Raw genomic sequence first — 9,431 nt, 5'->3', positions numbered from 1 at the left:
GGCTGGGGGGGCACTGGGAGAGAGAGGGGAGACACTGGGATGGGCTGAGAGGGCACTGGGAGAGAGGGAGGAAAGTTTTTTACCCCTTTCCTGGGCACTGGAACACCCTCTGCACCCCCTTTCCTGACCATGCCGGCTCTCCTTCCCCCCCACGCCATGAACAGGTTCTGGGGCTCCCTCGTGGGTCGCAGCCAATAGAACGGCTGTGCTGGAATGACGTAATTGGCAAACTCTGCTGGGCCCCTCTCCTCGCGCCGGTGAGTCATCCAATAGAAGGTCGATACTTCCGCGGGGGCTGCCGGGAGCGGGGCGGTGGGGGGGGAGGAGGGATCACGATTGACCCCGATTGGTCCCGATCGATCCCGGCCCCAGGGTCTCCCCCGCTGAGAGGTTTTTCACGTGCGGCCCCAACGAGGCCATGGTGGTGTCGGGTGAGTTCGGGGGGTCCGGGGGCTCCTGGTGACCCCTCCAAATCTCCCCCAAGACTCTTGGGAACTGCCCAGATCCCCCCCAAGAGTCCTGGGGACCCTCCGAAAGCCCCCCTCCTGGGGGCCTCCCCTCCGTCTTTCCCCCTTCCCCCCAAATCTCCTGTGCGTCCCCTTAACCCTTGAAAATCTCCTGGGACCACCTCAGACCCCCAAACTCCCTCCTGGGGACCCCCAAACCCTCTTCAGGACTCCCGGGCCCCTCCCGACCCTCTCCTAGAATCTTTTGGGTCTCTCCAAGCCTTTACAGCAGATTCCTCCGTCCATTTCCCCCACCCCCAGACTGCTGAGGGTCAACTCCCCCAAGAAACTACTGGGAACCCCCCAGTGTCCCACCACGAGATTCCTGGGTCCCTCCCCCCCACCCCGCTGTGGATGCCCCCATCCTTTCCCCCCCTTCGAAAATACTCTTGGGGGTCCCCCAATTTCCCCCCAGCCCCCATCCTGCCGGGGATGGATTTGGGGGGATCTCCTTCCCCTTCCCTCTGGCCTGAAGGTAAATGCCCTCCCTGTCCTTCTTCCTTCGCCCCCAGGCAGAAAAGAGAAGAGAAACAGCCAGTTGGCCCTGGCAGGTGTGGGTGTGTGCAGGCTGTGGTTGAGTGGTTGACAAGGGAGAGGTTTTGCTGGTGTTTGGGCAGAGTCCAGCAGGTGATGTCTTTCATGTCTGGCAAGGCAAGGCAAGGCAAAGAGGAGCTTCTGTGCTGATGCTGTCACTTGTTTTTTGTGTCTGTTGGAACTGGAACAAGGATGTTTGTCTGGGAAAAGTGCTGCCCCTTCCCCAGTCACATGTTCTTTCTATTTTACCAGCAGTCCTTGGTCGGCTCCACGACCATCCAGCTGTCAGTGTTCACGACCTACCCATCAACCCCTTCTCTTCTGGGCTCCTACACTTGCCAACCCTAAGCTGCTCCTAAGTTCTCTTGCTGTCAGTTCATAAAGACGTCAAGTGTTACTGATTTAGAAACTAAACCCTGACATCTTTGTCTTTGCCAAAGATGTGTGTGAAAGGGCAGTGCTGGTGCAAAGCAGTGTTGAGTCAGGGTGTTGGGTTTAGTTGGGGCATGTCATTAAGGAGGGTGAATAGTCCTCTTTCTCTAGCTTAAAAGGCTAGTGCTGGTTCATAGCTTCTTAACGATTAGGATGTTAGAAGTGAAGATCAGTTTTCGAAGTCTGTTAGAGGGGCTGATTCTACTACGATAGGTATGAAGCTGTGATTAGCTCCACAGATTTCTGAGCATTGGCCATAAAAGATTCCAGGACGGGTTGTGATAAAAGAAGTTTGATTCAGTCGTCCTGGAATTGCATCAGTTTTTACACCAAGGCTGGGTACGGCTCAGGAGTGGAGAACGTCATCAGCTGTAACAATAATTCGAATTGGAGATTCTATCGGAATAACGATGCGGTTGTCAACTTCTAGGAGGCGGAAATGGCCAAGTGGTAGGTCTACAGTTGGTAGTATGTAAGAGCCAAAAGATAAATCTTTAAAGTCTGTGTATTCATAAGATCAGTATCATTGATGACCAATAGCTTTAAGAGTGAGGTCAGGTTCGTCGATTTCGTCTATTATGTAGAGGATTTGAAGGGATGGGAGGGCTAGTATGACTAGGACGATAGCAGGTAAGATTGTTCAGACAAGTTCTACTTCTTGTGCGTCAATGGTGTTGGAGGATAGTTTTTCTATAAGCATAAGAGCTAGGAGATATAGAACTAGGCTACAAATGGCTAGTGCAACTATTAAGGTGTGATCGTGAAATTCAATAAGTTCTTCTATAATGGAGGATGAGGCATCTTGCGTCTTGAAAACCAAGTTGAGAGTGGTTGGTCATGGTGTGGGAGATGGGGTGTACTGGGTTTTCACCTGTGATTTAGTCTTGACAAGACTATGTAATGATTTTACTAACAACCCATAAGAAAGAAGCATGAGTGGTTTGATGCGGTTGGCTTGAAACCAGATTATGAGGGTTCGATTCCTTCCTTTCTTGTACTTGAACAAAAGCTGTGGTGGTGTGGCTTCGAAGGTGTGGTAGGGGGGAGGGCAACCGTGAATTCATTCAATGTTTGTGGAAGTAAGTTCTGGTTGTACTACTTTCCGTTTGGATGCAAAGGCTTCTCAGATAATAAACATTAGCATAATTACGGCTACCATGGAGATGAGGGAGCCAATGGAGGATAGGGTATTTCATAGGGTATAAGCATCTGGGTAATCTGAATATCGTCGTGGTATACCAGCTAAGCCTAGGAAATGTTGTGGGAAGAATGTTGGGTTAACTCCAAAGAATATAACCCCAAAGTGGGCTTTAGCTCATGTAGAATGAAGGGTATAGCCTGTGAATAGTGGGAATCAATGTGTGAAACCGGTTAAAATGGCGAATACTGCTCCTATGGATAATACATAGTGGAAGTGTGCAACTACGTAGTAAGTGTCGTGTAAGACAATATCTAGAGAGGAGTTGGTAAGAACAATACCTGTTAACCCACCAATGGTGAAAAGGAAAATAAAGCCTAGGGCTCATAGTATGGGCGGGTCTCATTTAATTGTCCCGCCATGTAGGGTGGCCAGTCAGCTGAATACTTTGATACCGGTGGGAATCGCAATAATTATGGTAGCGGATGTAAAGTAAGCTCGGGTGTCTACGTCCATTCCCACTGTGAATATGTGATGAGCTCATATGATGAAGCCTAGGAAGCCAATGGATAGTATAGCTCAGACTATGCCTATGTAGCCAAAGGGTTCTTTTTTACCAGCGTAGTAGGCTACGACGTGGGAGATAATTCCGAATCCTGGTAGGATAAGGATGTAGACTTCTGGATGCCCGAAAAATCAGAATAAGTGTTGAAATAAAATTGGGTCTCCGCCTCCTGCAGGATCAAAGAATGTAGTGTTTAGGTTTCGATCTGTTAGAAGCATTGTAATGCCAGTAGCAAGAACTGGTAGGGAGAGGAGAAGTAGCACTGCAGTAATTAAGACGGATCAAACAAATAGGGGAGTTTGGTATTGTGAGAGAGCAGGTGGTTTTATGTTGATTGCTGTGGTGATAAAGTTGATTGCTCCAAGGATGGAGGAGACACCTGCCAGGTGAAGAGAGAAGATTGCGAGGTCTACTGATGCGCCAGCGTGGGCTAGGTTTCCGGCTAATGGTGGGTATACCGTTCACCCTGTTCCAGCTCCAGCTTCAACTGTAGAGGAAGCTAGGAGTAGTAGGAAGGATGGAGGAAGAAGTCAGAAGCTTATGTTATTTATTCGTGGGAATGCTATGTCGGGGGCGCCAATTATTAATGGGACTAGTCAGTTGCCGAACCCTCCGATTATGATAGGTATTACTATAAAGAAAATTATAACAAAGGCATGTGCGGTGACGATTACATTGTAGATTTGATCATCACCTAGAAGGGTTCCAGGTTGTCCTAGTTCTGCTCGAATGAGAAGGCTTAGGGCTGTGCCGATTATACCGGTTCATGCACCAAAAATAAGGTAAAGTGTGCCAATATCCTTGTGATTGGTAGAGAATAATCAATGATTGATGAAAGTCATAGGTAAGATGGTTGAGTGTTGAAGTGTTAGGCTGTAGTCCTTTTTACAGAGGTTTAATTCCTCTTCTTATCGATTCTGTAGTGAAGTTCATGTTGAGTTGCAAGCTCATTGATGTGCATTAGATATGCGCCGGGATCTAGTAGGCAGAAGCCTGTTGGTTGGGGCATTTAGCTGTTAACTAAAATTTTATGGGATCAAGGCCCATCTGTCTAGGAAGAGGTTCTAGCTTAATTAAAGCATCTGAGTTGCATTCAGGAGATACAGGTTAATATCTTGTGGATCTTAACAGAAACCAAGGGGGGTTGGTCCTTGTTTAAGGCTTTGAAGGCCTTCGGTTTAAATAACCTAAGTTTCTAGGAGATTGTGAGTACTATGGGGGATAGTGGTAGGAGTATGATTGATAAAGTAGTAAAGGCTGTGGTGAGGGGGTTAGTTGGCTTGTTAGTTTGTCATTGTTTCATGTAGTTAGTGAAGTTTGGGGGTAGTGTGATGGTTGCACAGTAGGCTAGGTGTAGGTAGAAGAAAAGTCCGAGTAAAGAAAGTAGGGCAATAGTTGTGGCTGTTATAGTTAGTTCTTGTTTAGTGAGCTCTTGAATGATTAATCATTTAGGTAGGAATCCTGTCAGGGGAGGAAGGCCTGCGAGGGAGAGGAGAGTGAGCATAAAGATTGTAGTTAGTGAGGGAATTTTAGTTCATGTAGTCATTACAGTGGATAGTTTTAGGGTATTGGTTGTGTTAAGAATGAAGAAGATAGCGGAAGCTGTCATAGTATAGAGATAGAAGGTAATTAAAGTCAGATTGGGGTTATAGCTGAGAATAATAGTTATTCATCCAAGGTGGGCGATGGATGAGAAAGCTAAAACTTTGCGGGTTTGAGTTTGGTTAAGTCCTATTCAACCTCCTAGGGCTGCGGAGGCAATTGCTATTAAGGATAGGAGGGTTGGGTTGAGTGATGGGGATGTTAGGTAAAATAGAGTGATTGGTGGAAATTTTATGACTGTAGCTAGTAGGAGGCATGTAGTTATGGTTGAACCTTGAAGGACTTCTGGAAATCAGAAGTGAAATGGGACTAAGGCTAGTTTAATTGAAATTGCAATTGTTAATAGCATACATGATATGGGATGGGTTAGTTGGGTGATGTCCCACTGGCCAGAGAATCATGCATTGGTCATGCTGGAAAATAGGAGCAGTGTAGATGCGGCTGCTTGGGTTAGAAAGTATTTAGTAGAAGCTTCAATGGCCCGTGGGTGGTGGCTTTTAGAGATTAAGGGAAGAATAGCTAAAGTATTAATTTCTAAACCGACTCATGCTGTTATTCAATGGTTGCTTGAAATTGTGATAGAGGTTCCTAGGAGTAAGCTTATTGTGGAGATTAATTTAGCTTGAGGATTCATTAGTAAGGGAAGGAGTTAAACCATCATTTTCGGGGTATGGGCCCGATAGCTTAATTAGCTGACCTTACTAGAAAATAATATAGAGGGAGTATAGAGGATTTTGATTCCTTTAGTGTAGGTTCGATTCCTACTTTTCTAAGTTTAGGAAATGAGAGGATTGGTTCACCTCTATGTTCACTTTATCATAGTAACCCTTTTGGATTCAGGCACATTTCCTTGAGGTACCTTAGGTAGGGGGGTAAGCCTGCATAGGAAATAGGGAGGCTGGTATGTCATAGGCATAAGGCTAGTGTTAGGGGTAAGAAGTTTTTTCAGAGTAAATGTATGAATTGGTCATAGCGGAATCGAGGGTAGGAGGCACGGATTCATAAGAAGCCTGCGGAAAGGAGAAGGGTTTTTGTAGCTGGAGTCAAAGGGAAGAACTCTTGAGGGAGGTTAAGCGAGTTGGGATTAAGGAATAGAGTGGTTGTGAGTGTATTTATAAGTATAATGTTAGCGTATTCGGCGAGAAAGAATAGGGCAAAGGGGCCTGCAGCATATTCTACGTTAAATCCTGAGACTAGTTCAGATTCTCCCTCTGTCAGGTCAAATGGGGCACGGTTTGTTTCAGCAAGTGAGGAGATGTATCATATTATTGCTAGGGGTCAAGAAGAGAAAATGAGGTAGAGAGGTTCTTGAGTTGTTGCAAGGGTATTAAGGGTGTAATTACCGCTTAGAATAATCACAGATAGGAGAATAATAGCTAGGGTGACTTCGTAGGAAATGGTTTGTGTGACTGCTCGGAGGGCACCAATTAGGGCATATTTTGAGTTAGAGGCTCATCCTGACCATAGGATTGAGTAGACTGCTAAGCTGGATAGAGCTAGGAGGAAGAGTATACCTAGGTTTAGGTCAGTGAGGGGAAAGGGTAGAGGGAGAGGTACTCAGATTGTAATAGCTAGGAGAAGGGCTAGAATAGGAGTAGTTATGAATAAGTAGGGGGATGAAGTTGATGGACGGATTGGTTCTTTGATGAATAGTTTTACTCCATCTGCTATGGGCTGTAAGAGGCCAAATGGTCCTACAATGTTGGGCCCTTTTTGGGCTTGCATGTAACTTAAAACTTTACGTTCAACTAGGGTAAGGAATGCTACGGCGATGAGGATGGATAAAGCATAGGATAGTGACATGATGAGATAAGTTAGGGTTAAGTGAATTGTCATATGTTTTATGTGGAGCTAGGGAGAGGATTTGAACCTCTGGGTAAAGGGTTTAAGCCTTCTGCATTTGCCAAGCTCTGCCACGTTAGCGGTCCTTTTCTAGGAAGGGGGTTATGGTGAAGCTCTTAGTAATTCAGTTGGGTTCATTACTGGGTGCGAAGGCGTGCTTGTGGTATAGGCCTTACTTCTTCGGTCCTTTCGTACTAGAAGGAGTTATAACATAGATAGAAACCGACCTGGATTACTCCGGTCTGAACTCAGATCACGTAGGACTGTTAATCATTGAACAAACGAACCCTTGGGAGCGGTTGCACCACTAGGATGTCCTGATCCAACATCGAGGTCGTAAACCTCCTTGTCGATGTGGGCTCTTGAAGGAGATTGCGCTGTTATCCCTGGGGTAGCTAGGTTCATTAATCAATTATATTGGGTCTGGCTACTATTAGCACGTTGATGAGTAGTTCTTGGTCAAGATGGGTTGTCTGGTTTTTGGAGGTTGAGTTTATCTCCAAGGTCACCCCAACCAAAAAATGCATACCAGCAAGATCCCGGGAGAGTAGGTCCTGTGGAGGAAAATTGTTTATGGGGGTGGTAGCAGGTTTTAAAGTTCCACAGGGTCTTCTTGTCTTATGAAGTTATTCCTGCTTTTGCACAGGAAGATCAATTTCACTGATTATCTGTAGGAGACAGCTAAGACTTCGTTAAGCCATTCATACAAGTCCCGATTTATGGGACAATTGATTGCGCTACCTTTGCACGGTTAGGATACCGCGGCCGTTGAACGTATTGTCACTGGGCAGGCTTCACCTTTAATACTTGGTTTAGCTAAAGGCTATGTTTTTGGTAAACAGTCGGGCCTTGGATTTGCCTAGTTCCTTTTACAGATTTTAATCATCTTTGAGAGGCACTCCGTAGGTGGGTTAACAGGGTTTTAGATATAGGGTCTTGTTAGGGTTAGAAAATATCCTGTAGTCTGTTAATAATGTTGTAATGTAAGCTTGCGCCGTAGAGGGGGTCCCTAGTTACTTATTTTAGCATTAATTCTCTTATTTATCATAAGTTGGCCTATTGGGGAGGAGGGAGTCATAAGAAGGTTTGGATTTTTAGGTGTATAGCTTTGACGCACTCTTTAATGGTGGCTGCTTGAAGGCCCACAGTTAAGGTGTAATTTAACTTATCCGCTGGGGGAGAGTGTATTCTTTTTTAAAGGAGCTGTACCTCCTTTAAATAACCCTTAATTCGCTTCATGTGGGTTGAGTGTAGTCCTAGGGGGTGAATTAAGAGGGAACTAAGATTCGTCTCATAGGCAACCAGCTATCACCCAGCTCGATTGGCTTTTCACCTCTACTAGCGAGTCATCCCACTCTTTTGCAACAGAGACGGGTTTGCTCAGTAAATAGCTGCTCGTAAGTAGCTCGCTTGGGTTTCGGGGTGGCAAACTTAAATTGGCTTTTTGCTTGGGCAGTTCTTGCTAAATCATGATGCAAAAGGTACAAGGGTTGGTCTTTGCTATTTAGTGCTTGGTTTGTCATTGCTATTTCATATTTCCCTTACGGTACATGATCTCTATCGCGTCTTGAGTTTACCTTTCTATCGCCTATACTAGGTTGAGTGAGAGAATGCTTTGATTTGGTGGGTGACATAATATGGTCCATATAATTTGGTAGAAGAGCTAGAGCTAGGCTTCAAGGCGATCTGGTATGAAACAGATATCTTTCAGGTGTAAGCTGAATGTTTTTATTATAGCTACGTCTTGGTAGACTAAGTGCACCTTCCGGTACACTTATCTTGTTACGACTTGCCTCATCTCTAGCTTGGGAGTTTATTATGAATAAAATTAGTTGTAGCTTGTGAGGAGAGTGACGGGCAGTATGTACATGCTTCAGAGTCAACTTAAAGGGGGCATCATTGTCCTGCTTTACTGCTTTTCTTTAAGAAAGCAAAAACTGAAACAGGGAAAAAGAAAGACAGTGTGACCTGAATTCATTCCTTAAAAAAACTTGCCAAGAAATAGAGCCATCCAGGGTCCACCTGTTAGTTTTATTAGAATATCTCAGAACATGAAGGAGGCAAAACTTGAATAGGATAAAATCAAAACAAGCTGAAGCAAGATAAAAGAGGAAACAAATTAGAAAAAAAAAAAGTTATCAGTTTACAAGGCAAAACCAATTGCTTAGTAATGTTAGATTTCAGCAAAATAATCTGTGACCTGTGCATTGTGGTGCAGTTATGCCTATAGATTTTGGCCTGCTAGAGTGGCTGTTCAGGTGCTTTCCTTGGTACCAGTGTATTTAGCCACTTTCAGCACGACAAGAAAATGATGAGGACAGTAAAATCTGTTATCTGAGACCTGGGCACTTCTTGGGCAGCAAGAGTTTTCTGTGGTGGCACCTTTTGTCTAGCAGGAATCTTCATTTGGATTGTATTTTTCAGGAGGTGGGACAGGCCATTGCAGCGCAGGGCTGAAAAAAGGGAACAGCAGCTCTTTCCACCAGGAAAAAAAGTCTGGAAGCTTTGGCATCAGGTTTAGTTGTTGGGGCAGCCTGGGCACTTCTTGGGAAGCAAAGATCTTTCTGTGGTGGCACCTTTTGTCTGGCAGGAATCTTCATTTGGATTGAATTTTTCAAAAGGTGGGACCGGTCATTGCAGCGCAGGGCTGAAAAAGGGGAACAGCAGCTCTTTCCACCAGGAAAAAAAGTCTGGATCCTTTGGATTTGAGGCGCAGTTGGTGGGGCGTCCTGGGTACCTCTTGGGCAGGTACAGTTTTCTGTGGTGGCACCTTTGTCTGGCAGGAATTTTCATTTGGATTCAATTTTTCAAG

At 45.2% G+C, this 9,431-nt stretch overlaps 1 pseudogene; it reads right to left on the bottom strand.

Moving 5' to 3' along the window:
- Positions 1 to 4,026: 4,026 nt before the first annotated feature.
- On the bottom strand, positions 4,027 to 5,411 carry LOC120323677 (annotated as a pseudogene).
- Between the last annotated feature and the right edge of the window lie 4,020 nt (positions 5,412 to 9,431).

This window comes from Pipra filicauda, unplaced genomic scaffold, assembly GCF_003945595.2.
Source record: "Pipra filicauda isolate LSUMZ 115617 unplaced genomic scaffold, ASM394559v2 scaffold1138_size38745_pilon, whole genome shotgun sequence".
Lineage (NCBI taxonomy): Eukaryota > Metazoa > Chordata > Aves > Passeriformes > Pipridae > Pipra > Pipra filicauda.
This window is presented reverse-complemented; position numbering and strand designations above follow the sequence as displayed.